A 27627-nucleotide genomic window follows, 5' to 3' on the forward strand; every position below is an offset into this window, starting at 1 on the left:
AAAATGGGGCTGGTGAAAAATAATTGGTTTTTCTCTGACCGGGAATCGGACCCCGGCCACGGCGGTGAGAGCGCTGAATCCTAAACACTAGACCACCACTGACCTTTGTGTGTCTGCAAAGCTTGCCAAAGGTGTTTGACAATGAATACGTTGACTGCTTTATAGACACGATCAAAATAAAGGTGCAGATGAAATAGAAGTGGAACTTCCCTGACCGGGAATCGAACCCAGGCCGCGGCGGTGAAAGCGCCGAATCCTGACCACTAGACCATCAGGGAGTTTTGTGTGTTTGACTCTTTAGCAAAAGGATTTTGACCACAAATACCTCGAATGCTTTAAAGTGATACTCAGAAAATGGGGCTGGTGAAAAATAATTGGTCTTTCTCTGACCAGGAATCGGACCCCGGCCGTGACGGTGAGAGCGATGAATCCTATACACTAGACCATCACTGACCTTTGTGTGTCTGCAAAGCTTGCAAAAGGTGTTTGACAATGAATACGTTGACTGCTTTATAGACACGATCAAAATAAAGGTGCAGATGAAATAGAAGTGGAACTTCCCTGACCGGGAATCGAACCCAGGCCGCTGCAGTGAAAGCGCCGAATCCTGACCACTAGACCATGAGGGAATTTTGTGTCTTAGAGTCTTTAGCAAAAGGATTTTGACCATAAATACCTCGAATGCTTTCAAGTCATACTCAGAAAATGGGGCTGGTGAAAAATAATTGGTTTTTCCCTGACCGGGAATCGAACCCAGGCCGCGGCAGTGAAAGCGCCGAATCCTGACCACTAGACCATCAGGGAATTTTGTGTGTTTGACTCTTTAGCAAATGGATTTTGACCACAAATACCTCGAATGCTTTAAAGTGATACTCAGAAAATGGGGCTGGTGAAAAATAATTGGTTTTTCTCTGACCGGGAATCGGACCCCGGCCACGGCGGTGAGAGCGCTGAATCCTAAACACTAGACCACCACTGACCTTTGTGTGTCTGCAAAGCTTGCCAAAGGTGTTTGACAATGAATACGTTGACTGCTTTATAGACACGATCAAAATAAAGGTGCAGATGAAATAGAAGTGGAACTTCCCTGACCGGGAATCGAACCCAGGCCGCGGCGGTGAAAGCGCCGAATCCTGACCACTAGACCATCAGGGAGTTTTGTGTGTTTGACTCTTTAGCAAAAGGATTTTGACCACAAATACCTCGAATGCTTTAAAGTGATACTCAGAAAATGGGGCTGGTGAAAAATAATTGGTCTTTCTCTGACCAGGAATCGGACCCCGGCCGTGACGGTGAGAGCGATGAATCCTATACACTAGACCATCACTGACCTTTGTGTGTCTGCAAAGCTTGCAAAAGGTGTTTGACAATGAATACGTTGACTGCTTTATAGACACGATCAAAATAAAGGTGCAGATGAAATAGAAGTGGAACTTCCCTGACCGGGAATCGAACCCAGGCCGCTGCAGTGAAAGCGCCGAATCCTGACCACTAGACCATGAGGGAATTTTGTGTCTTAGAGTCTTTAGCAAAAGGATTTTGACCATAAATACCTCGAATGCTTTCAAGTCATACTCAGAAAATGGGGCTGGTGAAAAATAATTGGTTTTTCCCTGACCGGGAATCGAACCCAGGCCGCGGCAGTGAAAGCGCCGAATCCTGACCACTAGACCATCAGGGAATTTTGTGTGTTTGACTCTTTAGCAAAAGGATTTTGACCACAAATACCTCGAATGCTTTAAAGTGATACTCAGAAAATGGGGCTGGTGAAAAATAATTGGTTTTTCTCTGACCGGGAATCGGACCCCGGCCACGGCGGTGAGAGCGCTGAATCCTAAACACTAGACCACCACTGACCTTTGTGTGTCTGCAAAGCTTGCCAAAGGTGTTTGACAATGAATACGTTGACTGCTTTATAGACACGATCAAAATAAAGGTGCAGATGAAATAGAAGTGGAACTTCCCTGACCGGGAATCGAACCCAGGCCGCGACGGTGAGAGCGCCGAATCCTGACCACTAGACCATCAGGGAATTTTGTGTTCCTTGAGTCTTTAGCAAAAGCATTTTGAACATAAATACCTTGAATGCTTTAACGTCATACTCAGAAAATGGGGCTGGTGAAAAATAATTGGTTTTTCTCTGACCGGGAATCGGACCCCGGCCACGGCGGTGAGAGCGCTGAATCCTAAACACTAGACCACCACTGACGTTTGTGTGTCTGCAAAGCTTGCAAAAGGTGTTTGACAATGAATACCTTGACTGCTTTATAGACACGATCAAAATAAAGGTGCAGATGAAATAGAAGTGGAACTTCCCTGACCGGGAATCGAACCCAGGCCGCGGCAGTGAAAGCGCCGAATCCTGACCACTAGACCATCAGGGAATTTTGTGTGTTTGACTCTTTAGCAAAAGGATTTTGACCACAAATACCTCGAATGCTTTAAAGTCATACTCAGAAAATGGGGCTGGTGAAAAATAACTGTTTTTGCCCTGACCGGGAATTGGACCCCGGCCGCGACGGTGAGAGCGCTGAATCCTATACACTAGACCACCACTGACCTTTGTGTGTCTGCAAAGCTTGTAAGAGGTGTTTGACAATGAATACCTTGACTGCTTTATAGACACGATCAAAATAAAGGTGCAGATGAAAAATAATTGGTTTTTCCCTGACCGGGAATCGAACCCAGGCCGCGGCAGTGAAAGCGCCGAATCCTGACCACTAGACCATCAGGGAATTTTGTGTGTTTGACTCTTTAGCAAAAGGATTTTGACCACAAATACTTCGAATGCTTTAAAGTCATGCTCAGAAAATGGGGCTGGTGAAAAATAATTGGTTTTTCCCTGACCGGGAATCGAACCCAGGCCGCGGCAGTGAAAGCGCCGAATCCTGACCACTAGACCATCAGGGAATTTTGTGTGTTTGACTCTTTAGCAAAAGGATTTTGACCACAAATACCTCGAATGCTTTAAAGTGATACTCAGAAAATGGGGCTGGTGAAAAATAATTGGTTTTTCCCTGACCGGGAATCGAACCCAGGCCGCGGCAGTGAAAGCGCCGAATCCTGACCACTAGACCATCAGGGAATTTTGTGTGTTTGACTCTTTAGCAAAAGGATTTTGACCACAAATACCTCGAATGCTTTAAAGTGATACTCAGAAAATGGGGCTGGTGAAAAATAATTGGTTTTTCTCTGACCGGGAATCGGACCCCGGCCACGGCGGTGAGAGCGCTGAATCCTAAACACTAGACCACCACTGACCTTTGTGTGTCTGCAAAGCTTGCCAAAGGTGTTTGACAATGAATACGTTGACTGCTTTATAGACACGATCAAAATAAAGGTGCAGATGAAATAGAAGTGGAACTTCCCTGACCGGGAATCGAACCCAGGCCGCGGCGGTGAAAGCGCCGAATCCTGACCACTAGACCATCAGGGAGTTTTGTGTGTTTGACTCTTTAGCAAAAGGATTTTGACCACAAATACCTCGAATGCTTTAAAGTGATACTCAGAAAATGGGGCTGGTGAAAAATAATTGGTCTTTCTCTGACCAGGAATCGGACCCCGGCCGTGACGGTGAGAGCGATGAATCCTATACACTAGACCATCACTGACCTTTGTGTGTCTGCAAAGCTTGCAAAAGGTGTTTGACAATGAATACGTTGACTGCTTTATAGACACGATCAAAATAAAGGTGCAGATGAAATAGAAGTGGAACTTCCCTGACCGGGAATCGAACCCAGGCCGCTGCAGTGAAAGCGCCGAATCCTGACCACTAGACCATGAGGGAATTTTGTGTCTTAGAGTCTTTAGCAAAAGGATTTTGACCATAAATACCTCGAATGCTTTCAAGTCATACTCAGAAAATGGGGCTGGTGAAAAATAATTGGTTTTTCCCTGACCGGGAATCGAACCCAGGCCGCGGCAGTGAAAGCGCCGAATCCTGACCACTAGACCATCAGGGAATTTTGTGTGTTTGACTCTTTAGCAAAAGGATTTTGACCACAAATACCTCGAATGCTTTAAAGTGATACTCAGAAAATGGGGCTGGTGAAAAATAATTGGTCTTTCTCTGACCAGGAATCGGACCCCGGCCGTGACGGTGAGAGCGATGAATCCTATACACTAGACCATCACTGACCTTTGTGTGTCTGCAAAGCTTGCAAAAGGTGTTTGACAATGAATACGTTGACTGCTTTATAGACACGATCAAAATAAAGGTGCAGATGAAATAGAAGTGGAACTTCCCTGACCGGGAATCGAACCCAGGCCGCTGCAGTGAAAGCGCCGAATCCTGACCACTAGACCATGAGGGAATTTTGTGTCTTAGAGTCTTTAGCAAAAGGATTTTGACCATAAATACCTCGAATGCTTTCAAGTCATACTCAGAAAATGGGGCTGGTGAAAAATAATTGGTTTTTCCCTGACCGGGAATCGAACCCAGGCCGCGGCAGTGAAAGCGCCGAATCCTGACCACTAGACCATCAGGGAATTTTGTGTGTTTGACTCTTTAGCAAAAGGATTTTGACCACAAATACCTCGAATGCTTTAAAGTGATACTCAGAAAATGGGGCTGGTGAAAAATAATTGGTCTTTCTCTGACCAGGAATCGGACCCCGGCCGTGACGGTGAGAGCGATGAATCCTATACACTAGACCATCACTGACCTTTGTGTGTCTGCAAAGCTTGCAAAAGGTGTTTGACAATGAATACGTTGACTGCTTTATAGACACGATCAAAATAAAGGTGCAGATGAAATAGAAGTGGAACTTCCCTGACCGGGAATCGAACCCAGGCCGCGACGGTGAGAGCGCCGAATCCTGACCACTAGACCATCAGGGAATTTTGTGTTCCTTGAGTCTTTAGCAAAAGCATTTTGAACATAAATACCTTGAATGCTTTAACGTCATACTCAGAAAATGGGGCTGGTGAAAAATAATTGGTTTTTCTCTGACCGGGAATCGGACCCCGGCCACGGCGGTGAGAGCGCTGAATCCTAAACACTAGACCACCACTGACGTTTGTGTGTCTGCAAAGCTTGCAAAAGGTGTTTGACAATGAATACCTTGACTGCTTTATAGACACGATCAAAATAAAGGTGCAGATGAAATAGAAGTGGAACTTCCCTGACCGGGAATCGAACCCAGGCCGCGGCAGTGAAAGCGCCGAATCCTGACCACTAGACCATCAGGGAATTTTGTGTGTTTGACTCTTTAGCAAAAGGATTTTGACCACAAATACCTCGAATGCTTTAAAGTCATACTCAGAAAATGGGGCTGGTGAAAAATAACTGTTTTTGCCCTGACCGGGAATTGGACCCCGGCCGCGACGGTGAGAGCGCTGAATCCTATACACTAGACCACCACTGACCTTTGTGTGTCTGCAAAGCTTGTAAGAGGTGTTTGACAATGAATACCTTGACTGCTTTATAGACACGATCAAAATAAAGGTGCAGATGAAAAATAATTGGTTTTTCCCTGACCAGGAATCGAACCCAGGCCGCGGCAGTGAAAGCGCCGAATCCTGACCACTAGACCATCAGGGAATTTTGTGTGTTTGACTCTTTAGCAAAAGGATTTTGACCACAAATACTTCGAATGCTTTAAAGTCATGCTCAGAAAATGGGGCTGGTGAAAAATAATTGGTTTTTCCCTGACCGGGAATCGAACCCAGGCCGCGGCAGTGAAAGCGCCGAATCCTGACCACTAGACCATCAGGGAATTTTGTGTGTTTGACTCTTTAGCAAAAGGATTTTGACCACAAATACCTCGAATGCTTTAAAGTGATACTCAGAAAATGGGGCTGGTGAAAAATAATTGGTTTTTCCCTGACCGGGAATCGAACCCAGGCCGCGGCAGTGAAAGCGCCGAATCCTGACCACTAGACCATCAGGGAATTTTGTGTGTTTGACTCTTTAGCAAAAGGATTTTGACCACAAATACCTCGAATGCTTTAAAGTGATACTCAGAAAATGGGGCTGGTGAAAAATAATTGGTTTTTCTCTGACCGGGAATCGGACCCCGGCCACGGCGGTGAGAGCGCTGAATCCTAAACACTAGACCACCACTGACCTTTGTGTGTCTGCAAAGCTTGCCAAAGGTGTTTGACAATGAATACGTTGACTGCTTTATAGACACGATCAAAATAAAGGTGCAGATGAAATAGAAGTGGAACTTCCCTGACCGGGAATCGAACCCAGGCCGCGGCGGTGAAAGCGCCGAATCCTGACCACTAGACCATCAGGGAGTTTTGTGTGTTTGACTCTTTAGCAAAAGGATTTTGACCACAAATACCTCGAATGCTTTAAAGTGATACTCAGAAAATGGGGCTGGTGAAAAATAATTGGTCTTTCTCTGACCAGGAATCGGACCCCGGCCGTGACGGTGAGAGCGATGAATCCTATACACTAGACCATCACTGACCTTTGTGTGTCTGCAAAGCTTGCAAAAGGTGTTTGACAATGAATACGTTGACTGCTTTATAGACACGATCAAAATAAAGGTGCAGATGAAATAGAAGTGGAACTTCCCTGACCGGGAATCGAACCCAGGCCGCTGCAGTGAAAGCGCCGAATCCTGACCACTAGACCATGAGGGAATTTTGTGTCTTAGAGTCTTTAGCAAAAGGATTTTGACCATAAATACCTCGAATGCTTTCAAGTCATACTCAGAAAATGGGGCTGGTGAAAAATAATTGGTTTTTCCCTGACCGGGAATCGAACCCAGGCCGCGGCAGTGAAAGCGCCGAATCCTGACCACTAGACCATCAGGGAATTTTGTGTGTTTGACTCTTTAGCAAAAGGATTTTGACCACAAATACCTCGAATGCTTTAAAGTGATACTCAGAAAATGGGGCTGGTGAAAAATAATTGGTCTTTCTCTGACCAGGAATCGGACCCCGGCCGTGACGGTGAGAGCGATGAATCCTATACACTAGACCATCACTGACCTTTGTGTGTCTGCAAAGCTTGCAAAAGGTGTTTGACAATGAATACGTTGACTGCTTTATAGACACGATCAAAATAAAGGTGCAGATGAAATAGAAGTGGAACTTCCCTGACCGGGAATCGAACCCAGGCCGCGACGGTGAGAGCGCCGAATCCTGACCACTAGACCATCAGGGAATTTTGTGTTCCTTGAGTCTTTAGCAAAAGCATTTTGAACATAAATACCTTGAATGCTTTAACGTCATACTCAGAAAATGGGGCTGGTGAAAAATAATTGGTTTTTCTCTGACCGGGAATCGGACCCCGGCCACGGCGGTGAGAGCGCTGAATCCTAAACACTAGACCACCACTGACGTTTGTGTGTCTGCAAAGCTTGCAAAAGGTGTTTGACAATGAATACCTTGACTGCTTTATAGACACGATCAAAATAAAGGTGCAGATGAAATAGAAGTGGAACTTCCCTGACCGGGAATCGAACCCAGGCCGCGGCAGTGAAAGCGCCGAATCCTGACCACTAGACCATCAGGGAATTTTGTGTGTTTGACTCTTTAGCAAAAGGATTTTGACCACAAATACCTCGAATGCTTTAAAGTCATACTCAGAAAATGGGGCTGGTGAAAAATAACTGTTTTTGCCCTGACCGGGAATTGGACCCCGGCCGCGACGGTGAGAGCGCTGAATCCTATACACTAGACCACCACTGACCTTTGTGTGTCTGCAAAGCTTGTAAGAGGTGTTTGACAATGAATACCTTGACTGCTTTATAGACACGATCAAAATAAAGGTGCAGATGAAAAATAATTGGTTTTTCCCTGACCAGGAATCGAACCCAGGCCGCGGCAGTGAAAGCGCCGAATCCTGACCACTAGACCATCAGGGAATTTTGTGTGTTTGACTCTTTAGCAAAAGGATTTTGACCACAAATACTTCGAATGCTTTAAAGTCATGCTCAGAAAATGGGGCTGGTGAAAAATAATTGGTTTTTCCCTGACCGGGAATCGAACCCAGGCCGCGGCAGTGAAAGCGCCGAATCCTGACCACTAGACCATCAGGGAATTTTGTGTGTTTGACTCTTTAGCAAAAGGATTTTGACCACAAATACCTCGAATGCTTTAAAGTGATACTCAGAAAATGGGGCTGGTGAAAAATAATTGGTTTTTCCCTGACCGGGAATCGAACCCAGGCCGCGGCAGTGAAAGCGCCGAATCCTGACCACTAGACCATCAGGGAATTTTGTGTGTTTGACTCTTTAGCAAAAGGATTTTGACCACAAATACCTCGAATGCTTTAAAGTGATACTCAGAAAATGGGGCTGGTGAAAAATAATTGGTTTTTCTCTGACCGGGAATCGGACCCCGGCCACGGCGGTGAGAGCGCTGAATCCTAAACACTAGACCACCACTGACCTTTGTGTGTCTGCAAAGCTTGCCAAAGGTGTTTGACAATGAATACGTTGACTGCTTTATAGACACGATCAAAATAAAGGTGCAGATGAAATAGAAGTGGAACTTCCCTGACCGGGAATCGAACCCAGGCCGCGGCGGTGAAAGCGCCGAATCCTGACCACTAGACCATCAGGGAGTTTTGTGTGTTTGACTCTTTAGCAAAAGGATTTTGACCACAAATACCTCGAATGCTTTAAAGTGATACTCAGAAAATGGGGCTGGTGAAAAATAATTGGTCTTTCTCTGACCAGGAATCGGACCCCGGCCGTGACGGTGAGAGCGATGAATCCTATACACTAGACCATCACTGACCTTTGTGTGTCTGCAAAGCTTGCAAAAGGTGTTTGACAATGAATACGTTGACTGCTTTATAGACACGATCAAAATAAAGGTGCAGATGAAATAGAAGTGGAACTTCCCTGACCGGGAATCGAACCCAGGCCGCTGCAGTGAAAGCGCCGAATCCTGACCACTAGACCATGAGGGAATTTTGTGTCTTAGAGTCTTTAGCAAAAGGATTTTGACCATAAATACCTCGAATGCTTTCAAGTCATACTCAGAAAATGGGGCTGGTGAAAAATAATTGGTTTTTCCCTGACCGGGAATCGAACCCAGGCCGCGGCAGTGAAAGCGCCGAATCCTGACCACTAGACCATCAGGGAATTTTGTGTGTTTGACTCTTTAGCAAAAGGATTTTGACCACAAATACCTCGAATGCTTTAAAGTGATACTCAGAAAATGGGGCTGGTGAAAAATAATTGGTCTTTCTCTGACCAGGAATCGGACCCCGGCCGTGACGGTGAGAGCGATGAATCCTATACACTAGACCATCACTGACCTTTGTGTGTCTGCAAAGCTTGCAAAAGGTGTTTGACAATGAATACGTTGACTGCTTTATAGACACGATCAAAATAAAGGTGCAGATGAAATAGAAGTGGAACTTCCCTGACCGGGAATCGAACCCAGGCCGCGACGGTGAGAGCGCCGAATCCTGACCACTAGACCATCAGGGAATTTTGTGTTCCTTGAGTCTTTAGCAAAAGCATTTTGAACATAAATACCTTGAATGCTTTAACGTCATACTCAGAAAATGGGGCTGGTGAAAAATAATTGGTTTTTCTCTGACCGGGAATCGGACCCCGGCCACGGCGGTGAGAGCGCTGAATCCTAAACACTAGACCACCACTGACGTTTGTGTGTCTGCAAAGCTTGCAAAAGGTGTTTGACAATGAATACCTTGACTGCTTTATAGACACGATCAAAATAAAGGTGCAGATGAAATAGAAGTGGAACTTCCCTGACCGGGAATCGAACCCAGGCCGCGGCAGTGAAAGCGCCGAATCCTGACCACTAGACCATCAGGGAATTTTGTGTGTTTGACTCTTTAGCAAAAGGATTTTGACCACAAATACCTCGAATGCTTTAAAGTCATACTCAGAAAATGGGGCTGGTGAAAAATAACTGTTTTTGCCCTGACCGGGAATTGGACCCCGGCCGCGACGGTGAGAGCGCTGAATCCTATACACTAGACCACCACTGACCTTTGTGTGTCTGCAAAGCTTGTAAGAGGTGTTTGACAATGAATACCTTGACTGCTTTATAGACACGATCAAAATAAAGGTGCAGATGAAAAATAATTGGTTTTTCCCTGACCGGGAATCGAACCCAGGCCGCGGCAGTGAAAGCGCCGAATCCTGACCACTAGACCATCAGGGAATTTTGTGTGTTTGACTCTTTAGCAAAAGGATTTTGACCACAAATACTTCGAATGCTTTAAAGTCATGCTCAGAAAATGGGGCTGGTGAAAAATAATTGGTTTTTCCCTGACCGGGAATCGAACCCAGGCCGCGGCAGTGAAAGCGCCGAATCCTGACCACTAGACCATCAGGGAATTTTGTGTGTTTGACTCTTTAGCAAAAGGATTTTGACCACAAATACCTCGAATGCTTTAAAGTGATACTCAGAAAATGGGGCTGGTGAAAAATAATTGGTTTTTCCCTGACCGGGAATCGAACCCAGGCCGCGGCAGTGAAAGCGCCGAATCCTGACCACTAGACCATCAGGGAATTTTGTGTGTTTGACTCTTTAGCAAAAGGATTTTGACCACAAATACCTCGAATGCTTTAAAGTGATACTCAGAAAATGGGGCTGGTGAAAAATAATTGGTTTTTCTCTGACCGGGAATCGGACCCCGGCCACGGCGGTGAGAGCGCTGAATCCTAAACACTAGACCACCACTGACCTTTGTGTGTCTGCAAAGCTTGCCAAAGGTGTTTGACAATGAATACGTTGACTGCTTTATAGACACGATCAAAATAAAGGTGCAGATGAAATAGAAGTGGAACTTCCCTGACCGGGAATCGAACCCAGGCCGCGGCGGTGAAAGCGCCGAATCCTGACCACTAGACCATCAGGGAGTTTTGTGTGTTTGACTCTTTAGCAAAAGGATTTTGACCACAAATACCTCGAATGCTTTAAAGTGATACTCAGAAAATGGGGCTGGTGAAAAATAATTGGTCTTTCTCTGACCAGGAATCGGACCCCGGCCGTGACGGTGAGAGCGATGAATCCTATACACTAGACCATCACTGACCTTTGTGTGTCTGCAAAGCTTGCAAAAGGTGTTTGACAATGAATACGTTGACTGCTTTATAGACACGATCAAAATAAAGGTGCAGATGAAATAGAAGTGGAACTTCCCTGACCGGGAATCGAACCCAGGCCGCTGCAGTGAAAGCGCCGAATCCTGACCACTAGACCATGAGGGAATTTTGTGTCTTAGAGTCTTTAGCAAAAGGATTTTGACCATAAATACCTCGAATGCTTTCAAGTCATACTCAGAAAATGGGGCTGGTGAAAAATAATTGGTTTTTCCCTGACCGGGAATCGAACCCAGGCCGCGGCAGTGAAAGCGCCGAATCCTGACCACTAGACCATCAGGGAATTTTGTGTGTTTGACTCTTTAGCAAAAGGATTTTGACCACAAATACCTCGAATGCTTTAAAGTGATACTCAGAAAATGGGGCTGGTGAAAAATAATTGGTTTTTCTCTGACCGGGAATCGGACCCCGGCCACGGCGGTGAGAGCGCTGAATCCTAAACACTAGACCACCACTGACCTTTGTGTGTCTGCAAAGCTTGCCAAAGGTGTTTGACAATGAATACGTTGACTGCTTTATAGACACGATCAAAATAAAGGTGCAGATGAAATAGAAGTGGAACTTCCCTGACCGGGAATCGAACCCAGGCCGCGGCGGTGAAAGCGCCGAATCCTGACCACTAGACCATCAGGGAGTTTTGTGTGTTTGACTCTTTAGCAAAAGGATTTTGACCACAAATACCTCGAATGCTTTAAAGTGATACTCAGAAAATGGGGCTGGTGAAAAATAATTGGTCTTTCTCTGACCAGGAATCGGACCCCGGCCGTGACGGTGAGAGCGATGAATCCTATACACTAGACCATCACTGACCTTTGTGTGTCTGCAAAGCTTGCAAAAGGTGTTTGACAATGAATACGTTGACTGCTTTATAGACACGATCAAAATAAAGGTGCAGATGAAATAGAAGTGGAACTTCCCTGACCGGGAATCGAACCCAGGCCGCTGCAGTGAAAGCGCCGAATCCTGACCACTAGACCATGAGGGAATTTTGTGTCTTAGAGTCTTTAGCAAAAGGATTTTGACCATAAATACCTCGAATGCTTTCAAGTCATACTCAGAAAATGGGGCTGGTGAAAAATAATTGGTTTTTCCCTGACCGGGAATCGAACCCAGGCCGCGGCAGTGAAAGCGCCGAATCCTGACCACTAGACCATCAGGGAATTTTGTGTGTTTGACTCTTTAGCAAAAGGATTTTGACCACAAATACCTCGAATGCTTTAAAGTGATACTCAGAAAATGGGGCTGGTGAAAAATAATTGGTTTTTCTCTGACCGGGAATCGGACCCCGGCCACGGCGGTGAGAGCGCTGAATCCTAAACACTAGACCACCACTGACCTTTGTGTGTCTGCAAAGCTTGCCAAAGGTGTTTGACAATGAATACGTTGACTGCTTTATAGACACGATCAAAATAAAGGTGCAGATGAAATAGAAGTGGAACTTCCCTGACCGGGAATCGAACCCAGGCCGCGGCGGTGAAAGCGCCGAATCCTGACCACTAGACCATCAGGGAGTTTTGTGTGTTTGACTCTTTAGCAAAAGGATTTTGACCACAAATACCTCGAATGCTTTAAAGTGATACTCAGAAAATGGGGCTGGTGAAAAATAATTGGTCTTTCTCTGACCAGGAATCGGACCCCGGCCGTGACGGTGAGAGCGATGAATCCTATACACTAGACCATCACTGACCTTTGTGTGTCTGCAAAGCTTGCAAAAGGTGTTTGACAATGAATACGTTGACTGCTTTATAGACACGATCAAAATAAAGGTGCAGATGAAATAGAAGTGGAACTTCCCTGACCGGGAATCGAACCCAGGCCGCTGCAGTGAAAGCGCCGAATCCTGACCACTAGACCATGAGGGAATTTTGTGTCTTAGAGTCTTTAGCAAAAGGATTTTGACCATAAATACCTCGAATGCTTTCAAGTCATACTCAGAAAATGGGGCTGGTGAAAAATAATTGGTTTTTCCCTGACCGGGAATCGAACCCAGGCCGCGGCAGTGAAAGCGCCGAATCCTGACCACTAGACCATCAGGGAATTTTGTGTGTTTGACTCTTTAGCAAAAGGATTTTGACCACAAATACCTCGAATGCTTTAAAGTGATACTCAGAAAATGGGGCTGGTGAAAAATATTTGGTTTTTCTCTGACCGGGAATCGGACCCCGGCCACGGCGGTGAGAGCGCTGAATCCTAAACACTAGACCACCACTGACCTTTGTGTGTCTGCAAAGCTTGCCAAAGGTGTTTGACAATGAATACGTTGACTGCTTTATAGACACGATCAAAATAAAGGTGCAGATGAAATAGAAGTGGAACTTCCCTGACCGGGAATCGAACCCAGGCCGCGGCGGTGAGAGCGCCGAATCCTGACCACTAGACCATCAGGGAATTTTGTGTGTTTGAATCTTTAGCAAAAGGATTTTGACCACAAATACCTTGAATGCTTTAAAGTCATACTCAGAAAATGGGGCTGGTGAAAAATAATTGGTTTTTGTCTGACTGGGAATCGAACCCAGGCCGCTGCAGTGAAAGCGCCGAATCCTGACCACTAGACCATCAGGGAATTTTGTGTGTTTGACTCTTTAGCAAAAGGATTTTGACCACAAATACCTCGAATGCTTTAAAGTGATACTCAGAAAATGGGGCTGGTGAAAAATAATTGGTTTTTCTCTGACCGGGAATCGGACCCCGGCCACGGCGGTGAGAGCGCTGAATCCTAAACACTAGACCACCACTGACCTTTGTGTGTCTGCAAAGCTTGCCAAAGGTGTTTGACAATGAATACGTTGACTGCTTTATAGACACGATCAAAATAAAGGTGCAGATGAAATAGAAGTGGAACTTCCCTGACCGGGAATCGAACCCAGGCCGCGGCGGTGAAAGCGCCGAATCCTGACCACTAGACCATCAGGGAATTTTGTGTGTTTGAATCTTTAGCAAAAGGATTTTGACCACAAATACCTTGAATGCTTTAAAGTCATACTCAGAAAATGGGGCTGGTGAAAAATAATTGGTTTTTGTCTGACTGGGAATCGAACCCAGGCCGCTGCAGTGAAAGCGCCGAATCCTGACCACTAGACCATCAGGGAATTTTGTGTGTTTGACTCTTTAGCAAAAGGATTTTGACCACAAATACCTCGAATGCTTTAAAGTGATACTCAGAAAATGGGGCTGGTGAAAAATAATTGGTTTTTCTCTGACCGGGAATCGGACCCCGGCCACGGCGGTGAGAGCGCTGAATCCTAAACACTAGACCACCACTGACCTTTGTGTGTCTGCAAAGCTTGCCAAAGGTGTTTGACAATGAATACGTTGACTGCTTTATAGACACGATCAAAATAAAGGTGCAGATGAAATAGAAGTGGAACTTCCCTGACCGGGAATCGAACCCAGGCCGCGGCGGTGAAAGCGCCGAATCCTGACCACTAGACCATCAGGGAGTTTTGTGTGTTTGACTCTTTAGCAAAAGGATTTTGACCACAAATACCTCGAATGCTTTAAAGTGATACTCAGAAAATGGGGCTGGTGAAAAATAATTGGTCTTTCTCTGACCAGGAATCGGACCCCGGCCGTGACGGTGAGAGCGATGAATCCTATACACTAGACCATCACTGACCTTTGTGTGTCTGCAAAGCTTGCAAAAGGTGTTTGACAATGAATACGTTGACTGCTTTATAGACACGATCAAAATAAAGGTGCAGATGAAATAGAACGAAAGTTACTACCGTAACTACGGTTCTATGAATCCCGGATGACCGCCAGAGGCGGTGCTTCAAGCACTGAATGATCATTCTTGCGCATGCGCAGGTCGAGTACTAATGACAACAAAGTCACCTGTGACCTGCCGGGGACCCACGTGACTCTATATAGTCACGTGGCACCCGGCAATCAATCCCTCAATCTTCTCGCGAAAGCAGAGATTCCGAGGGACCAAGCACTCTGGCGGTCATCCGGGATTCATAGAACCGTAGTTACGGTAGTAACTTTCGTTCTATTTCATCCCTACTGACCGCCAGAGGCGGTGCTTCAAGCACTGGATGACTCATATCAACAAGGTCACGAGGAATCAGCAACAAGGAACAGCGACTACACCACCCACCTAATGTGATGTAGAGGCATGCTGCTCCAAAATTCCTTGAAGCGGATGGGGCGCAGCCACATTCACCCTGTAGAACCGAGTAAAGGTACTAGGTGATTTCCAGGAGGCCGCACGGCATATAACATCCAATGGCACCCCAGTCATGGCAGCAAACGACGTCGACATGCCCCGTGTAGAGTGGCACTTCACTCCCGCCGGCAGTGGCCGGTCCTGCAAGGCATAAGCCTTGGAGATCAAATCCACAACCCAGTGTGCAAGTCGCTGCTTGGAAAGTGCCTGCCCTTTCCGTGAGCCAGCGTAGCAAACAAAAAGGCTATTAGTCTTTCGGAAGGATGCCGTGGCATCGATATACGTCTCAAGGGCACGAACAGGACACAGTGGTTCAGAGGGGCTCCCGGTGTCAAGCCGAGCAAGATGGAGCGGCTGGGTACTGCCAGCCGCCAGTGATACCTTAGGAATAAATGCAACGTCAGACCACAGTGTAACACCCGAGCCATCAGGATTCCACCGGCAGCAGGGCTCGGCTATCGAGAGAGCCTGTAATTCCCCCACACGTTTTGCAGAAACCATAGCTAAAAGGAACGCCGTCTTTAGTGAGAGCCATTTGAGGTCTGCCGATGCCAGGGGCTCAAATGGGAGGGACCGAAGAGCCTCAAGCACAAGAGAAAGGTCCCAGGCCGGTGCCACAGGGCGGTTGGGTGGGTGCAAACGCCGAGCACCCCTTAAAAACAGTACAACCTCTTTGTCTCGGCCCACAGAAAAACCATTCAGCCCAACATGCCAACAGGAAATGGCAGCCACATACACCTTTAAGGTAGATGGAGACCGTCCTTGATCCAGCAATGCCTGCAGGAAGGTCAGGATGTCCGAAACTGAACACTGCACCGGGTCCTGCCCCCTATCACGGCACCAGGTCGCAAAGACCGTCCACTTGTTAGCATAGACAGCTCGCGTGGACGGTGCCCATGCATTAGCCATCGTATGCCCTATGGACCCAGGGTATCTTGAGAAGGTGGACCCCGGCCCTGCAGGGGCCAAATCCAGAGCTGGAGCCGGTCCGGTTCGGGGTGCAAAATCTGACCCCCCACCTGGGAAAGAAGATCTCTCCTGGAGGGGAGACGCATTGGCGAGCCGGAGCTGAGCTCGCACAGTAGAGGAAACCAAGTCCTCGCTGGCCAGTAGGGGGCCACCAGCAGAACCCTGTGCCCCTCCTGACGCACCCTGAGGAGAGTCTGAAAAAGGAGGCCGAATGGCGGAAAGGCATAAAGGAGGGCCCGGGGCCAGTCGTGTGCCAGGGCATCGCGGCCCAGAGGGCTGGTGTTGTCCAATGAGAACCAAAGGGGACAGTGAAATGCGTCCCTTGAGGCAAAGAGGTCCACGGCCGCCCTGCCAAAGACCGTCCAGATGCGCTCCACTACCTCTTGGTGAAGCTTCCACTCCCCTGGAAGCGGCTTCCGACGGGATAGAAAATCTGCTGGCACATTCTCCGGCCCTGGTATGTAGGCTGCTCTGAGGCTGGCTATGCATGGAGCTGCCCAGGTCAGAAGCCGTCGAGTCAAGCACAACAGTTTCCTTGACCTGGTTCCCCCCTGGTGGTTGATGTGAAAAACCACTGTGGTGTTGTCTGACCTCACCAGCACATGCTTCCCCTGCAAGCCTGGAAGAAAGCTCTGAAGAGCCAGAAAGACAGCCTGTAACTCTAGGACATTGATGTGTTCCCTGCTCAGCCGCCGGGACCATGTCCCCTGTGCCATTTGACCCCGCCAAGTCGCACCCCAGCCCGTGGAGGATGCATCCGTAAACACAACTTCCCGACGACACGGGAGGGAACCGAGCGGGACCCCTGTGGTCATAAACAACCTCACCCTCCATTGGGACAGAGACTGAAGACACTGAGGCCCCACCCGAAGTCTGCGGAGACGATGAGTGTACCGTGCGGGATCCAGATTCAAGCTGTTCAACCACATCTGGAGGGGCCGCAATGACAGCAGCCCCAAGGGCACTACGGCAGACGCAGCTGTGAGCATGCCCAAAAGTCGAAGATACCGCACAAGAGGCGGTGCCATGCCGCGCCCGAATTCCGGGAGCATGCTCAATATACTGTCCACCCGCTGGGGTGACGGGCAAGCAGCCATTGAGATGGAATCCATGGCAATGCCCAGGAAGACAGTCTCCTGTGAGGGAGTCAGAGTGCTTTTCTCCATGTTCACCTGCAAGCCCAAGCATCCCACATGATGGAGCACTAACCGAGTATCCCGAACCGCCTGGTCCTGTGTCGCGGCACAAATGAGCCAGTCGTCCAGATATGGGAGGATCCTCAATCCTTGTGCCTGCAGAGGAGAGAGGGCCGCCGCAACACATCGGGTGAACACCCTGGGAGACAGTGAAAGTCCGAACGGGAGGACCCTGAACTGGAAATGCCTCCCCTGAAAAGCAAAACGAAGAAACCGCCAATGGGGCGGAGCGATTGGGATGTGAAAATAAGCATCCCTGAGATCTACGGAAGTGAACCAATCGCCTGGGGAAATCGCCTGCAACACTTCCTTGGTGGTCAGCATATGAAAGGGCATGACCTTCAAGTACACATTCAGGCCTCTGAGGTCCAAGACTGGACGCAGGCCCCCGGTCTTCTTCGGAACCAGAAAATACATAGAATAAAAGCCCCCTGGATCCAGCAGGGGGTCCACAGGCACTATAGCACCCTTGGCCAGCAAGGTGCAGATTTCTTGGTTCAGTGCCTGTGCCTTCACCGGGTCGCAGATCGCAGTCATCCTGACCCGGCCAGGGATAGGTGGCCGGCGGCGGAATTGAAGACGGTACCCCCGGGACAGGGTGGACAACACCCACAAGTCCGGGGTGTGGGCAGCCCAGAAGCTGAGCTGACCCGGGGAAAAATAACCGACCGCCGGCCCTAAGGCATCATCTGCGGGCCCCCCGGCCCTTCGAAGGCCCGGGAGGACGTCGGCCAGACTGCGCGGCTCGAAAGGGATGAAAGGACCTCGTCCCAGCTTGGTCTCGAGCCCTGTTTCTCCGATCTGGAGCAGGTCTCTGGACCGATCTCTGACCTGGTACCAGCCCCTGGGGCTCAGTGGAAGAAGGAGAAGGCCCTGAGGACCTCCGTGAAGGACCCGCAGCCGCCCAGGTGCTGACTGGCTGGCGATCACGTCTGTGAAGCCCTGCCAGCTGTTGCCTCGTTCTAGAAGCCTGAGCTGTACGGTCCAAGGCGTCCAGTGCCGCAGAACCAAAAAGTTCCCCCGGAACCACAGGCAGGGCCCGGAGGGTCCTCCTACAAGGCTCAGTAAGTGGTGACTGCGCCAACCAGACTTGGCGGCGAGCGTGAACCAGTGTGGATAGTGTGCGTCCAAGTTCCCTCGACATAAGAGCAAAGGCCTGCAGAGATGCATCAACCAGGCCTTGCGTGGCATGATCCAGTGGAACAGATTCCAAGGAGGAAGACAGGGCCAGCATAAGATGGGATAGAGAGTTCCCAATCCGGCCCATGCGGGCCCCAGAGTCATAGGCCTTGCAGAGAAGGTCATCGGTAATACGGCACTGAGGGCGCGGACAACGGGCATTGGACCGCAAAGCCTCATCAGGTGGGATAATAAGAGAGGCAATGCCCGGTTCCACCGCTGGCATCTGCCCCAAGCCAACCTTGGGGGCCTCCAGCATAGCTGCCAGGACCCTGCCATCCGTCGTCAGACGCGAAAGCGCCTTGGTGTCTGACCAGCAAGCATGGAGTTCCCGCACGTACTCCGCCGAGGGAGGAACCATAAAGGCAGTCTCTGACCTACTGCGCTTAAAGAAGGCGCTGGAAGCCGTAGGCTGGGCCTGAGGAACACTAATCTGTAAACGGGCAAGAGCCGTTCTAATAGCGGATGTCACAGATTCCGCCATATCCTCCAGGGAGGCAATGGAGTCCGACCCAGAGGCCCCGGAGCCCAGCTCCGGCAGGTCCTCACAGAAATGGGTGCCAGAGGCCGCCACAGAAACAGCATCATCGGCGTTGACTGACATTTCATCCTGCTCGGAAGGGAGAGCCGGGCCGCGATCATCAGCAGTCTGAAAGGACTGGAGGAGGGCTTTCATTTGGGCCAGTTCAGTAGTGAGATGATCCACTCTCGTGGACAACCGCCCTGCATCGGTCCGTCTGGCTCGTTTTGTCGGTACCGAAGGTGCAGCCACAGTAGACCGTTTGCACATCGCTTTCCCCATCGGCAAATGAGTACGCGGCGCAGCGCCCGCCCAGTCGGTAGGCTGCTCCAGCGCAGCCAACCGATCCAGTCTGACTGACCGGGGCATGACGCAACAGTTGGGGCAAGCGTTATCTGACAGCGCCTCCCGGAGATGTTCCACACCGAGGCAGGAGGGACACAAGTCATGTCCGTCGTCGGGCTGAAGTGGAGCCAGACAGGACGAGCAGCATAAATTATCCAGCATCATACCGCTGAAAGGCGTGATTAGCCTGCCACCAACAGAAGTCAACACGAGCAGAAAACGCTACCGGCGACTCCGTTGCAGAAAACCCCCCGTAGAGGTTCCAAACTCAGCATGAGCAGAACGCCACTAGCAAATCGATAATCAACCAAAGATGAACTCAGCACGAGCAGAGACGCCACTGGTGAGTCAGATAAACAACAGCAAAGTAAAATGGACTCAGCCCGAGCAGAAAACGCTACTGGGGAGTGTAGATAAACAACTGTAGAAGAACTCAACGCGAGCAGAAACGCTACTGGTGAGTGTAGATAAACAACTGTAGAAGAACTCAACGCGAGCAGAAAACGCTACTGGGGAGTGTAGATAAACAACTGTAGAAGAACTCAACGCGAGCAGAAACGCTACTGGTGAGTGTAGATAAACAAACTGAAAACTCAGCGCGAGCAGAAACGCTACTGTGAGACAAAAGAGCCACAAAAGAGGCAAATCAAAGCGAACAGTAAACTACTGCTGAGAAAAGAACAAAAACTTACCAGTCACCGCGGATCTGGTAAGGTGAAAGCAGCTTGTGCAGCCCCTGGAGGGCGAGACTTACCCGCAGCTCCGACCAAACCCGGTCACGGGGCTACCAGCAACAAGCAGCTAGGAAATTAGTGGTATACACAGAAGCAACCGGCTTCACACGACCACACACCTGTCCTCAACACACCTGCGCGCGAGAAGAACAAAAGGGATTGATTGCCGGGTGCCACGTGACTATATAGAGTCACGTGGGTCCCCGGCAGGTCACAGGTGACTTTGTTGTCATTAGTACTCGACCTGCGCATGCGCAAGAATGATCATTCAGTGCTTGAAGCACCGCCTCTGGCGGTCAGTAGGGATGAAATAGAAGTGGAACTTCCCTGACCGGGAATCGAACCCAGGCCGCTGCAGTGAAAGCGCCGAATCCTGACCACTAGACCATGAGGGAATTTTGTGTCTTAGAGTCTTTAGCAAAAGGATTTTGACCATAAATACCTCGAATGCTTTCAAGTCATACTCAGAAAATGGGGCTGGTGAAAAATAATTGGTTTTTCCCTGACCGGGAATCGAACCCAGGCCGCGGCAGTGAAAGCGCCGAATCCTGACCACTAGACCATCAGGGAATTTTGTGTGTTTGACTCTTTAGCAAAAGGATTTTGACCACAAATACCTCGAATGCTTTAAAGTGATACTCAGAAAATGGGGCTGGTGAAAAATAATTGGTTTTTCTCTGACCGGGAATCGGACCCCGGCCACGGCGGTGAGAGCGCTGAATCCTAAACACTAGACCACCACTGACCTTTGTGTGTCTGCAAAGCTTGCCAAAGGTGTTTGACAATGAATACGTTGACTGCTTTATAGACACGATCAAAATAAAGGTGCAGATGAAATAGAAGTGGAACTTCCCTGACCGGGAATCGAACCCAGGCCGCGGCGGTGAAAGCGCCGAATCCTGACCACTAGACCATCAGGGAGTTTTGTGTGTTTGACTCTTTAGCAAAAGGATTTTGACCACAAATACCTCGAATGCTTTAAAGTGATACTCAGAAAATGGGGCTGGTGAAAAATAATTGGTCTTTCTCTGACCAGGAATCGGACCCCGGCCGTGACGGTGAGAGCGATGAATTCTATACACTAGACCATCACTGACCTTTGTGTGTCTGCAAAGCTTGCAAAAGGTGTTTGACAATGAATACGTTGACTGCTTTATAGACACGATCAAAATAAAGGTGCAGATGAAATAGAAGTGGAACTTCCCGGACCGGGAATCGAACCCAGGCCGCTGCAGTGAAAGCGCCGAATCCTGACCACTAGACCATCAGGGAATTTTGTGTCTTAGAGTCTTTAGCAAAAGGATTTTGACCATAAATACCTCGAATGCTTTAAAGTGATACTCAGAAAATGTGGCTGGTGAAAAATAACTGTTTTTGCCCTGACCGGGAATCGGACCCCGGCCGCGACGGTGAGAGCGCTGAATCCTATACACTAGACCACCACTGACCTTTGTGTGTCTGCAAAGCTTGTAAGAGGTGTTTGACAATGAATACCTTGACTGCTTTATAGACACAATCAAAATAAAGGTGCAGATGAAATAGAAGTGGAAATTCCCTGACCGGGAATCGAACCCAGGCCGCTGCAGTGAAAGCGCCAAATCATGACAACTAGACCATCAGGGAATTTTGTGTCTTAGAGTCTTTAGCAAAAGGATTTTGACCATAAATACCTCGAATGCTTTAGAGTGATACTCAGAAAATGGGGCTGGTGAAAAATAACTGTTTTTTCCCTGACCGGGAATCGGACCCCGGCCGCGGCGCTGAGAGCGCTGAATCCTATACACTAGACCACAGGTGTCAAACTCCAGTCCTCAAGGGCCGGCGTCCTGCAACTTTTAAATGTGCCTCTGCTGCACCACACCTGAATGGAATAATTGGGTCATTAGCAAGGCTCTGGAGAACTGATCTACACAAGGAGGAGGTAATTAAGCCATTTCATTCCAGTGTTTTGTACCTGTGACACTTATAAAAACTGCAGGACACCGGCCCTTGAGGACTGGAGTTTGACACCCCTGCACTAGACCATCACTGACCTTTGTGTGTCTGCAAGGCTTGCAAAAGGTGTTTGACAATGAATACCTTGACTGCTTTATAGAAACGATCAAAGGAAAGGTGCAGATGAAATAGAAGTGGAACTTCCCTGACCGGGAATCGAACCCAGGCCGCGGCGGTGAGAGCGCCGAATCCTGACCACTAGACCATCAGGGAATTTTGTGTGTTTGAATCTTTAGCAAAAGGATTTTGACCATAAATACCTCGAATGCTTTAAAGTGATACTCAGAAAATGTGGCTGGTGAAAAATAACTGTTTTTGCCCTGACCGGGAATCGGACCCCGGCCGCGACGGTGAGAGCGCTGAATCCTATACACTAGACCATCACTGACCTTTGTGTGTCTGCAAAGCTTGCAAAAGGTGTTTGACAATGAGTACGTTGACTGCTTTATAGAAACGATCAAAGCAAAAGTGCAGATGAAATTGAAGTGGACCTTCCCTCACCGGGAATCGAACCCAGGCCGCGGCGGTGAGAGCACCGAATCCTGACCACTAGACCATCAGGGAATTTTGTGTTCCTTGAGTCTTTAGCAAAAGGATTTTGACCATAAATACCTCGAATGCTTTAAAGTGATACTCAGAAAATGGGGCTGGTGAAAAATAACTGTTTTTTCCCTGACCGGGAATCGGACCCCGGCCGCGGCGCTGAGAGCGCTGAATCCTATACACTAGACCACAGGTGTCAAACTCCAGTCCTCAAGGGCCGGCGTCCTGCAACTTTTAAATGTGCCTCTGCTGCACCACACCTGAATGGAATAATTGGGTCATTAGCAAGGCTCTGGAGAACTGATCTACACAAGGAGGAGGTAATTAAGCCATTTCATTCCAGTGTTTTGTACCTGTGACACTTATAAAAACTGCAGGACACCGGCCCTTGAAGACTGGAGTTTGACACCCCTGCACTAGACCATCACTGACCTTTGTGTGTCTGCAAGGCTTGCAAAAGGTGTTTGACAATGAATACGTTGACTGCTTTATAGAAACGATCAAAGCAAAGGTGCAGATGAAATAGAAGTGGAACTTCCCTGACCGGGAATCGAACCCAGGCCGCGGCGGTGAGAGCGCCGAATCCTGACCACTAGACCATCAGGGAATTTTGTGTGTTTGAATCTTTAGCAAATGGATTTTGACCACAAATACCTTGAATGCTTTAAAGTCATACTCAGAAAATGGGGCTGGTGAAAAATAATTGTTTTTTCTCTGACCGGGAATCGGACCCCGGCCACGGCGGTGAGAGCGCTGAATCCTAAACACTAGACCACCACTGACCTTTGTGTGTCTGCAAAGCTTGCAAAAGGTGTTTGACAATGAATACCTTGACTGCTTTATAGACACGATCAAAGCAAAGGTGCAGATGAAATAGAAGCGGACCTTCCCTCACCGGGAATCGAACCCAGGCCGCGGCGGTGAGAGCGCCGAATCCTGACCACTAGACCATCAGGGAATTTTGTGTTCCTTGAGTCTTTAGCAAAAGGATTTTGACCATAAATACCTTGAATGCTTTAAAGTCATACTCAGAAAATGGGGCAGGTGAAAAATAATTGTTTTTTCTCTGACCGGGAATCGGACCCCGGCCGCGACGGTGAGAGCGATGAATCCTATACACTAGACCATCACTGACCTTTGTGTGTCTGCAAAGCTTGCAAAAGGTGTTTGACAATGAATACGTTGACTTCTTTATAGAAACGATCAAAGCAAAAGTGCAGATGAAATAGAAGTGGACCTTCCCTGACCGGGAATCGAACCCACGCCGCGGCGGTGAGAGCGCCGAATCGTGACCACTAGACCATAAGGGAATTTTGTGTCTTAGAGTCTTTAGCAAAAGGATTTTGACCATAAATACCTCGAATGCTTTCAAGTCATACTCAGAAAATGGGGCTGGTGAAAAATAACTGTTTTTTCCCTGACCGGGAATCGGACCCCGGCCGCGGCGCTGAGAGCGCTGAATCCTATACACTAGACCACAGGTGTCAAACTCCAGTCCTCAAGGGCCGGCATCCTGCAACTTTTAGATGTGCCTCTGCTGCACCACACCTGAATGGAATAATTGGGTCATTAGCAAGGCTCTGGAGAACTGATCTACACAAGGAGGAGGTAATTAAGCCATTTCATTCCAGTGTTTTGTACCTGTGACACTTATAAAAACTGCAGGACACCGGCCCTTGAGGACTGGAGTTTGACACCCCTGCACTAGACCATCACTGACCTTTGTGTGTCTGCAAGGCTTGCAAAAGGTGTTTGACAATGAATACGTTGACTGCTTTATAGAAACGATCAAAGCAAAGGTGCAGATGAAATAGAAGTGGACCTTCCCTGACCGGGAATCGAACCCAGGCCGCGGCGCTGAGAGCGCCGAATCCTGACCACTAGACTATCAGGGAATTTTGTGTTCCTTGAGTCTTTAGCAAAAGGATTTTGACCATAAATACCTTGAATGCTTTAAAGTCATACTCAGAAAATGGGGCTGGTGAAAAATAATTGTTTTTTCTCTGACCGGGAATCGGACCCCGGCAACGGCGGTGAGAGCGCTGAATCCTAAACACTAGACCACCACTGACCTTTGTGTGTCTGCAAAGCTTGCAAAAGGTGTTTGACAATGAATACGTTGACTGCTTTATAGACACGATCAAAATAAAGGTGCAGATGAAATAGAAGTGGAACTTCCCTGACCGGGAATCGGACCCCGGCCGCGGCGCTGAGAGCGCTGAATCCTATACACTAGACCACAGGTGTCAAACTCCAGTCCTCAAGGGCCGGCGTCCTGCAACTTTTAAATGTGCCTCTGCTGCACCACACCTGAATGGAATAATTGGGTCATTAGCAAGGCTCTGGAGAACTGATCTACACAAGGAGGAGGTAATTAAGCCATTTCATTCCAGTGTTTTGTACCTGTGACACTTATAAAAACTGCAGGACACCAGCCCTTGAGGACTGGAGTTTGACACCCCTGCACTAGACCATCACTGACCTTTGTGTGTCTGCAAGGCTTGCAAAAGGTGTTTGACAATGAATACGTTGACTGCTTTATAGAAACGATCAAAGGAAAGGTGCAGATGAAATAGAAGTGGACCTTCGCTGACAGGGAATCGAACACAGGCCGCGGCGGTGAAATCGCCGAATCCTGACCACTAGACCATGAGGGAATTTTGTGTGTTTGACTCTTTAGCAAAAGGATTTTGACCACAAATACCTCGAATGCTTTAAAGTGATACTCAGAAAATGGGGCTGGTGAAAAATAACTGTTTTTGCCCTGACCGGGAATCGGACCCCGGCCGCGGCGCTGAGAGCGCTGAATCCTATACACTAGACCATCACTGACCTTTGTGTGTCTGCAAGGCTTGCAAAAGTTGTTTGACAATGAATACGTTGACTGCTTTATAGAAACGATCAAAGCAAAGGTGCAGATGAAATAGAAGTGGACGTTCCCTGACCGGGAATCCAACCCAGGCCGCGGCGGTGAGAGCGCCGAATCCTGACCACTAGACCATCAGGGAATTTTGTGTTCCTTGAGTCTTTAGCAAAAGGATTTTGACCATAAATACCTTGAATGCTTTAAAGTCATACTCAGAAAATGGGGCTGGTGAAAAATAATTGGTTTTTCCCTGACCGGGAATCGGACCCCGGCCGCGACGGTGAGAGCGCTGAATCCTATACACTAGACCACCACTGACCTTTGTGTGTCTGCAAAGCTTGTAAGAGGTGTTTGACAATGAATACCTTGACTGCTTTATAGACACGATCAAAATAAAGGTGCAGATGAAATAGAAGTGGAAATTCCCTGACCGGGAATCGAACCCAGGCCGCTGCAGTGAAAGCACCGAATCCTGACCACTAGACCATCAGGGAATTTTGTGTCTTTGAGTCTTTAGCAAAAGGATTTTGACCACAAATACCTCGAATGCGTTAAAGTCATACTCAGAAAATGGGGCTGGTGAAAAATAATTGTTTTTTCTCTGATCGGGAATCGGACCCCGGCCACGGCGGTGAGAGCGCTGAATCCTAAACACTAGACCACCACTGACCTTTGTGTGTCTGCAAAGCTTGCAAAAGGTGTTTGACAATGAATACCTTGACTGCTTTATAGACACGATCAAAATAAAGGTGCAGATGAAATAGAAGTGGAACTTCCCTGACCGGGAATCGAACCCAGGCCGCTGCAGTGAAAGCACCGAATCCTGACCACTAGACCATCAGGGAATTTTGTGTGCTTCATTCTTTAGCAAAAGGATTTTTACCATAAATACCTCGAATGCTTTAAAGTCATACTCAGAAAATGGGGTTGGTGAAAAATAACTGATTTTTCCCTGACCGGGAATTGAAGCCAGGCAGCGGCGGTGAGAGCGCCGAATCCTGACCACTAGACCATCAGGGAACTTTGTGTGTTTGAGTCTTTAGCAAAAGGATTTTGACCATGAATACCTCGAATGCTTTAAAGTCATACTCAGAAAATGGGGCTGGTGAAAAATAATTGGTTTTTCTCTGACAGGGAATCGGACCCCGGCCACTGCGGTGAGAGCGCTGAATGCTAAACACTACACCATCACTGACCTTTGTGTGTCTGCAAAGCTTGCAAAAGTTGTTTGACAATGAATTCGTTGACTGCTTTATTGACACGATCAAAACAAAGGTGCAGATAAAAGAGACATGGACCTTCCCTGACAGGGAATCGAACCTAGGCCGCGGCGGTGATAACGCCAAATCTTGACCTCAAGTCTATCAGGGAATTTTGTGACACTGTGTAGCTAAGAAAAGATTTTTGACGATGAATACATAGAGTGATTTAAAGACATGATCAAAAAAACGGGGCAGGTGAAAAAAAAGTGTTGTTTTCCCTGATCGGGAATCAAACCAGGGCGGTGGCAGGGAGAGCGCCGAATCCTGACCACTAGACTATCAGGGACATTTGTGTTTCTTTGATGTTAACAAAAGGTCTTTGACTATAAATACCTAGGGGGCTTTAACGACATGATCAAAACAACGGGCAGGTAAAAAAGAAGTGGTGGTGCTCCAACCTTTGGAGCACTAAGGCCCTATCAGCCCCAAAACACCAAAGGACAGGGTCCAGGACCACAAAATCCATTCTGTGATGCTATTGATGATTCCCTGCCCCTGGCCATTCTCCTCTGCCCAAAGACTGATCCCCCAGACTCAAAAGAAGACCCCTCTGAACAAACTGGTTTTGCATTTAGATCTCATGGAGGTCAAAGAGGACATGAATATCTTCTGAGGTCCCTGGATGCTGCACCCCTGATCGCTGAAGACCAAGGCAACCTCGCCTGTCCCATGATTGAAATCCTGGGTCTGAAGGGTCCTGAGCTGCTGTTCAGAGCCTTTGGACCTGGTTGCTGTAGCCAAACAACATCTGCCACCAATCAAAAATTGCGGCAGAGCCATCGCTGAGGCCCTGGAGTATCTC

General features: G+C 48.2%; 53 non-coding genes across 53 annotated transcripts; all 53 read right to left on the reverse strand.

Moving 5' to 3' along the window:
* Positions 1–206: 206 nt before the first annotated feature.
* On the reverse strand, positions 207–278 carry trnae-uuc. Its single transcript has one exon. It is a non-coding gene; the product is annotated as a tRNA-Glu (tRNA).
* A 454-nt stretch (positions 279–732) lies between these two features.
* On the reverse strand, positions 733–804 carry trnae-uuc. The gene has a single exon. It is a non-coding gene; the product is annotated as a tRNA-Glu (tRNA).
* Positions 805–1083: 279 nt separating this feature from the next.
* On the reverse strand, positions 1084–1155 carry trnae-uuc. The gene has a single exon. It is a non-coding gene; the product is annotated as a tRNA-Glu (tRNA).
* A 454-nt stretch (positions 1156–1609) lies between these two features.
* trnae-uuc lies at positions 1610–1681 on the reverse strand. The gene has a single exon. It is a non-coding gene; the product is annotated as a tRNA-Glu (tRNA).
* A 279-nt stretch (positions 1682–1960) lies between these two features.
* Positions 1961–2032, reverse strand: trnae-cuc. Its single transcript has one exon. It is a non-coding gene; the product is annotated as a tRNA-Glu (tRNA).
* A 280-nt stretch (positions 2033–2312) lies between these two features.
* On the reverse strand, positions 2313–2384 carry trnae-uuc. The gene has a single exon. It is a non-coding gene; the product is annotated as a tRNA-Glu (tRNA).
* A 279-nt stretch (positions 2385–2663) lies between these two features.
* Positions 2664–2735, reverse strand: trnae-uuc. The gene has a single exon. It is a non-coding gene; the product is annotated as a tRNA-Glu (tRNA).
* Positions 2736–2838: 103 nt separating this feature from the next.
* trnae-uuc lies at positions 2839–2910 on the reverse strand. The gene has a single exon. It is a non-coding gene; the product is annotated as a tRNA-Glu (tRNA).
* Positions 2911–3013: 103 nt separating this feature from the next.
* trnae-uuc lies at positions 3014–3085 on the reverse strand. The gene has a single exon. It is a non-coding gene; the product is annotated as a tRNA-Glu (tRNA).
* A 279-nt stretch (positions 3086–3364) lies between these two features.
* On the reverse strand, positions 3365–3436 carry trnae-uuc. Its single transcript has one exon. It is a non-coding gene; the product is annotated as a tRNA-Glu (tRNA).
* Positions 3437–3890: 454 nt separating this feature from the next.
* On the reverse strand, positions 3891–3962 carry trnae-uuc. The gene has a single exon. It is a non-coding gene; the product is annotated as a tRNA-Glu (tRNA).
* Positions 3963–4416: 454 nt separating this feature from the next.
* trnae-uuc lies at positions 4417–4488 on the reverse strand. Its single transcript has one exon. It is a non-coding gene; the product is annotated as a tRNA-Glu (tRNA).
* A 279-nt stretch (positions 4489–4767) lies between these two features.
* trnae-cuc lies at positions 4768–4839 on the reverse strand. Its single transcript has one exon. It is a non-coding gene; the product is annotated as a tRNA-Glu (tRNA).
* A 280-nt stretch (positions 4840–5119) lies between these two features.
* trnae-uuc lies at positions 5120–5191 on the reverse strand. The gene has a single exon. It is a non-coding gene; the product is annotated as a tRNA-Glu (tRNA).
* A 279-nt stretch (positions 5192–5470) lies between these two features.
* trnae-uuc lies at positions 5471–5542 on the reverse strand. Its single transcript has one exon. It is a non-coding gene; the product is annotated as a tRNA-Glu (tRNA).
* A 103-nt stretch (positions 5543–5645) lies between these two features.
* On the reverse strand, positions 5646–5717 carry trnae-uuc. The gene has a single exon. It is a non-coding gene; the product is annotated as a tRNA-Glu (tRNA).
* A 103-nt stretch (positions 5718–5820) lies between these two features.
* On the reverse strand, positions 5821–5892 carry trnae-uuc. The gene has a single exon. It is a non-coding gene; the product is annotated as a tRNA-Glu (tRNA).
* A 279-nt stretch (positions 5893–6171) lies between these two features.
* trnae-uuc lies at positions 6172–6243 on the reverse strand. Its single transcript has one exon. It is a non-coding gene; the product is annotated as a tRNA-Glu (tRNA).
* Positions 6244–6697: 454 nt separating this feature from the next.
* trnae-uuc lies at positions 6698–6769 on the reverse strand. The gene has a single exon. It is a non-coding gene; the product is annotated as a tRNA-Glu (tRNA).
* Positions 6770–7048: 279 nt separating this feature from the next.
* On the reverse strand, positions 7049–7120 carry trnae-cuc. Its single transcript has one exon. It is a non-coding gene; the product is annotated as a tRNA-Glu (tRNA).
* Positions 7121–7400: 280 nt separating this feature from the next.
* trnae-uuc lies at positions 7401–7472 on the reverse strand. The gene has a single exon. It is a non-coding gene; the product is annotated as a tRNA-Glu (tRNA).
* Positions 7473–7751: 279 nt separating this feature from the next.
* trnae-uuc lies at positions 7752–7823 on the reverse strand. The gene has a single exon. It is a non-coding gene; the product is annotated as a tRNA-Glu (tRNA).
* A 103-nt stretch (positions 7824–7926) lies between these two features.
* Positions 7927–7998, reverse strand: trnae-uuc. Its single transcript has one exon. It is a non-coding gene; the product is annotated as a tRNA-Glu (tRNA).
* A 103-nt stretch (positions 7999–8101) lies between these two features.
* Positions 8102–8173, reverse strand: trnae-uuc. Its single transcript has one exon. It is a non-coding gene; the product is annotated as a tRNA-Glu (tRNA).
* A 279-nt stretch (positions 8174–8452) lies between these two features.
* Positions 8453–8524, reverse strand: trnae-uuc. Its single transcript has one exon. It is a non-coding gene; the product is annotated as a tRNA-Glu (tRNA).
* A 454-nt stretch (positions 8525–8978) lies between these two features.
* trnae-uuc lies at positions 8979–9050 on the reverse strand. Its single transcript has one exon. It is a non-coding gene; the product is annotated as a tRNA-Glu (tRNA).
* Positions 9051–9329: 279 nt separating this feature from the next.
* Positions 9330–9401, reverse strand: trnae-cuc. Its single transcript has one exon. It is a non-coding gene; the product is annotated as a tRNA-Glu (tRNA).
* A 280-nt stretch (positions 9402–9681) lies between these two features.
* On the reverse strand, positions 9682–9753 carry trnae-uuc. Its single transcript has one exon. It is a non-coding gene; the product is annotated as a tRNA-Glu (tRNA).
* A 279-nt stretch (positions 9754–10032) lies between these two features.
* On the reverse strand, positions 10033–10104 carry trnae-uuc. The gene has a single exon. It is a non-coding gene; the product is annotated as a tRNA-Glu (tRNA).
* A 103-nt stretch (positions 10105–10207) lies between these two features.
* On the reverse strand, positions 10208–10279 carry trnae-uuc. The gene has a single exon. It is a non-coding gene; the product is annotated as a tRNA-Glu (tRNA).
* A 103-nt stretch (positions 10280–10382) lies between these two features.
* On the reverse strand, positions 10383–10454 carry trnae-uuc. Its single transcript has one exon. It is a non-coding gene; the product is annotated as a tRNA-Glu (tRNA).
* Positions 10455–10733: 279 nt separating this feature from the next.
* On the reverse strand, positions 10734–10805 carry trnae-uuc. The gene has a single exon. It is a non-coding gene; the product is annotated as a tRNA-Glu (tRNA).
* A 454-nt stretch (positions 10806–11259) lies between these two features.
* On the reverse strand, positions 11260–11331 carry trnae-uuc. The gene has a single exon. It is a non-coding gene; the product is annotated as a tRNA-Glu (tRNA).
* A 279-nt stretch (positions 11332–11610) lies between these two features.
* On the reverse strand, positions 11611–11682 carry trnae-uuc. Its single transcript has one exon. It is a non-coding gene; the product is annotated as a tRNA-Glu (tRNA).
* A 454-nt stretch (positions 11683–12136) lies between these two features.
* Positions 12137–12208, reverse strand: trnae-uuc. The gene has a single exon. It is a non-coding gene; the product is annotated as a tRNA-Glu (tRNA).
* A 279-nt stretch (positions 12209–12487) lies between these two features.
* On the reverse strand, positions 12488–12559 carry trnae-uuc. Its single transcript has one exon. It is a non-coding gene; the product is annotated as a tRNA-Glu (tRNA).
* A 454-nt stretch (positions 12560–13013) lies between these two features.
* Positions 13014–13085, reverse strand: trnae-uuc. The gene has a single exon. It is a non-coding gene; the product is annotated as a tRNA-Glu (tRNA).
* A 279-nt stretch (positions 13086–13364) lies between these two features.
* trnae-cuc lies at positions 13365–13436 on the reverse strand. Its single transcript has one exon. It is a non-coding gene; the product is annotated as a tRNA-Glu (tRNA).
* Positions 13437–13890: 454 nt separating this feature from the next.
* Positions 13891–13962, reverse strand: trnae-uuc. Its single transcript has one exon. It is a non-coding gene; the product is annotated as a tRNA-Glu (tRNA).
* Positions 13963–14416: 454 nt separating this feature from the next.
* On the reverse strand, positions 14417–14488 carry trnae-uuc. Its single transcript has one exon. It is a non-coding gene; the product is annotated as a tRNA-Glu (tRNA).
* A 6169-nt stretch (positions 14489–20657) lies between these two features.
* On the reverse strand, positions 20658–20729 carry trnae-uuc. Its single transcript has one exon. It is a non-coding gene; the product is annotated as a tRNA-Glu (tRNA).
* Positions 20730–21008: 279 nt separating this feature from the next.
* On the reverse strand, positions 21009–21080 carry trnae-uuc. Its single transcript has one exon. It is a non-coding gene; the product is annotated as a tRNA-Glu (tRNA).
* A 279-nt stretch (positions 21081–21359) lies between these two features.
* On the reverse strand, positions 21360–21431 carry trnae-uuc. The gene has a single exon. It is a non-coding gene; the product is annotated as a tRNA-Glu (tRNA).
* Positions 21432–22295: 864 nt separating this feature from the next.
* Positions 22296–22367, reverse strand: trnae-cuc. Its single transcript has one exon. It is a non-coding gene; the product is annotated as a tRNA-Glu (tRNA).
* Positions 22368–22646: 279 nt separating this feature from the next.
* On the reverse strand, positions 22647–22718 carry trnae-cuc. Its single transcript has one exon. It is a non-coding gene; the product is annotated as a tRNA-Glu (tRNA).
* A 514-nt stretch (positions 22719–23232) lies between these two features.
* On the reverse strand, positions 23233–23304 carry trnae-cuc. Its single transcript has one exon. It is a non-coding gene; the product is annotated as a tRNA-Glu (tRNA).
* Positions 23305–23583: 279 nt separating this feature from the next.
* Positions 23584–23655, reverse strand: trnae-cuc. Its single transcript has one exon. It is a non-coding gene; the product is annotated as a tRNA-Glu (tRNA).
* A 280-nt stretch (positions 23656–23935) lies between these two features.
* On the reverse strand, positions 23936–24007 carry trnae-cuc. The gene has a single exon. It is a non-coding gene; the product is annotated as a tRNA-Glu (tRNA).
* Positions 24008–24520: 513 nt separating this feature from the next.
* trnae-cuc lies at positions 24521–24592 on the reverse strand. Its single transcript has one exon. It is a non-coding gene; the product is annotated as a tRNA-Glu (tRNA).
* A 1041-nt stretch (positions 24593–25633) lies between these two features.
* trnae-cuc lies at positions 25634–25705 on the reverse strand. Its single transcript has one exon. It is a non-coding gene; the product is annotated as a tRNA-Glu (tRNA).
* Positions 25706–25985: 280 nt separating this feature from the next.
* Positions 25986–26057, reverse strand: trnae-uuc. The gene has a single exon. It is a non-coding gene; the product is annotated as a tRNA-Glu (tRNA).
* A 279-nt stretch (positions 26058–26336) lies between these two features.
* Positions 26337–26408, reverse strand: trnae-uuc. The gene has a single exon. It is a non-coding gene; the product is annotated as a tRNA-Glu (tRNA).
* Positions 26409–26511: 103 nt separating this feature from the next.
* Positions 26512–26583, reverse strand: trnae-cuc. The gene has a single exon. It is a non-coding gene; the product is annotated as a tRNA-Glu (tRNA).
* Positions 26584–27627: the final 1044 nt, after the last annotated feature.

This window comes from Xiphophorus maculatus, chromosome 23 (assembly GCF_002775205.1).
Source record: "Xiphophorus maculatus strain JP 163 A chromosome 23, X_maculatus-5.0-male, whole genome shotgun sequence".
Classification (NCBI taxonomy): domain Eukaryota; kingdom Metazoa; phylum Chordata; class Actinopteri; order Cyprinodontiformes; family Poeciliidae; genus Xiphophorus; species Xiphophorus maculatus.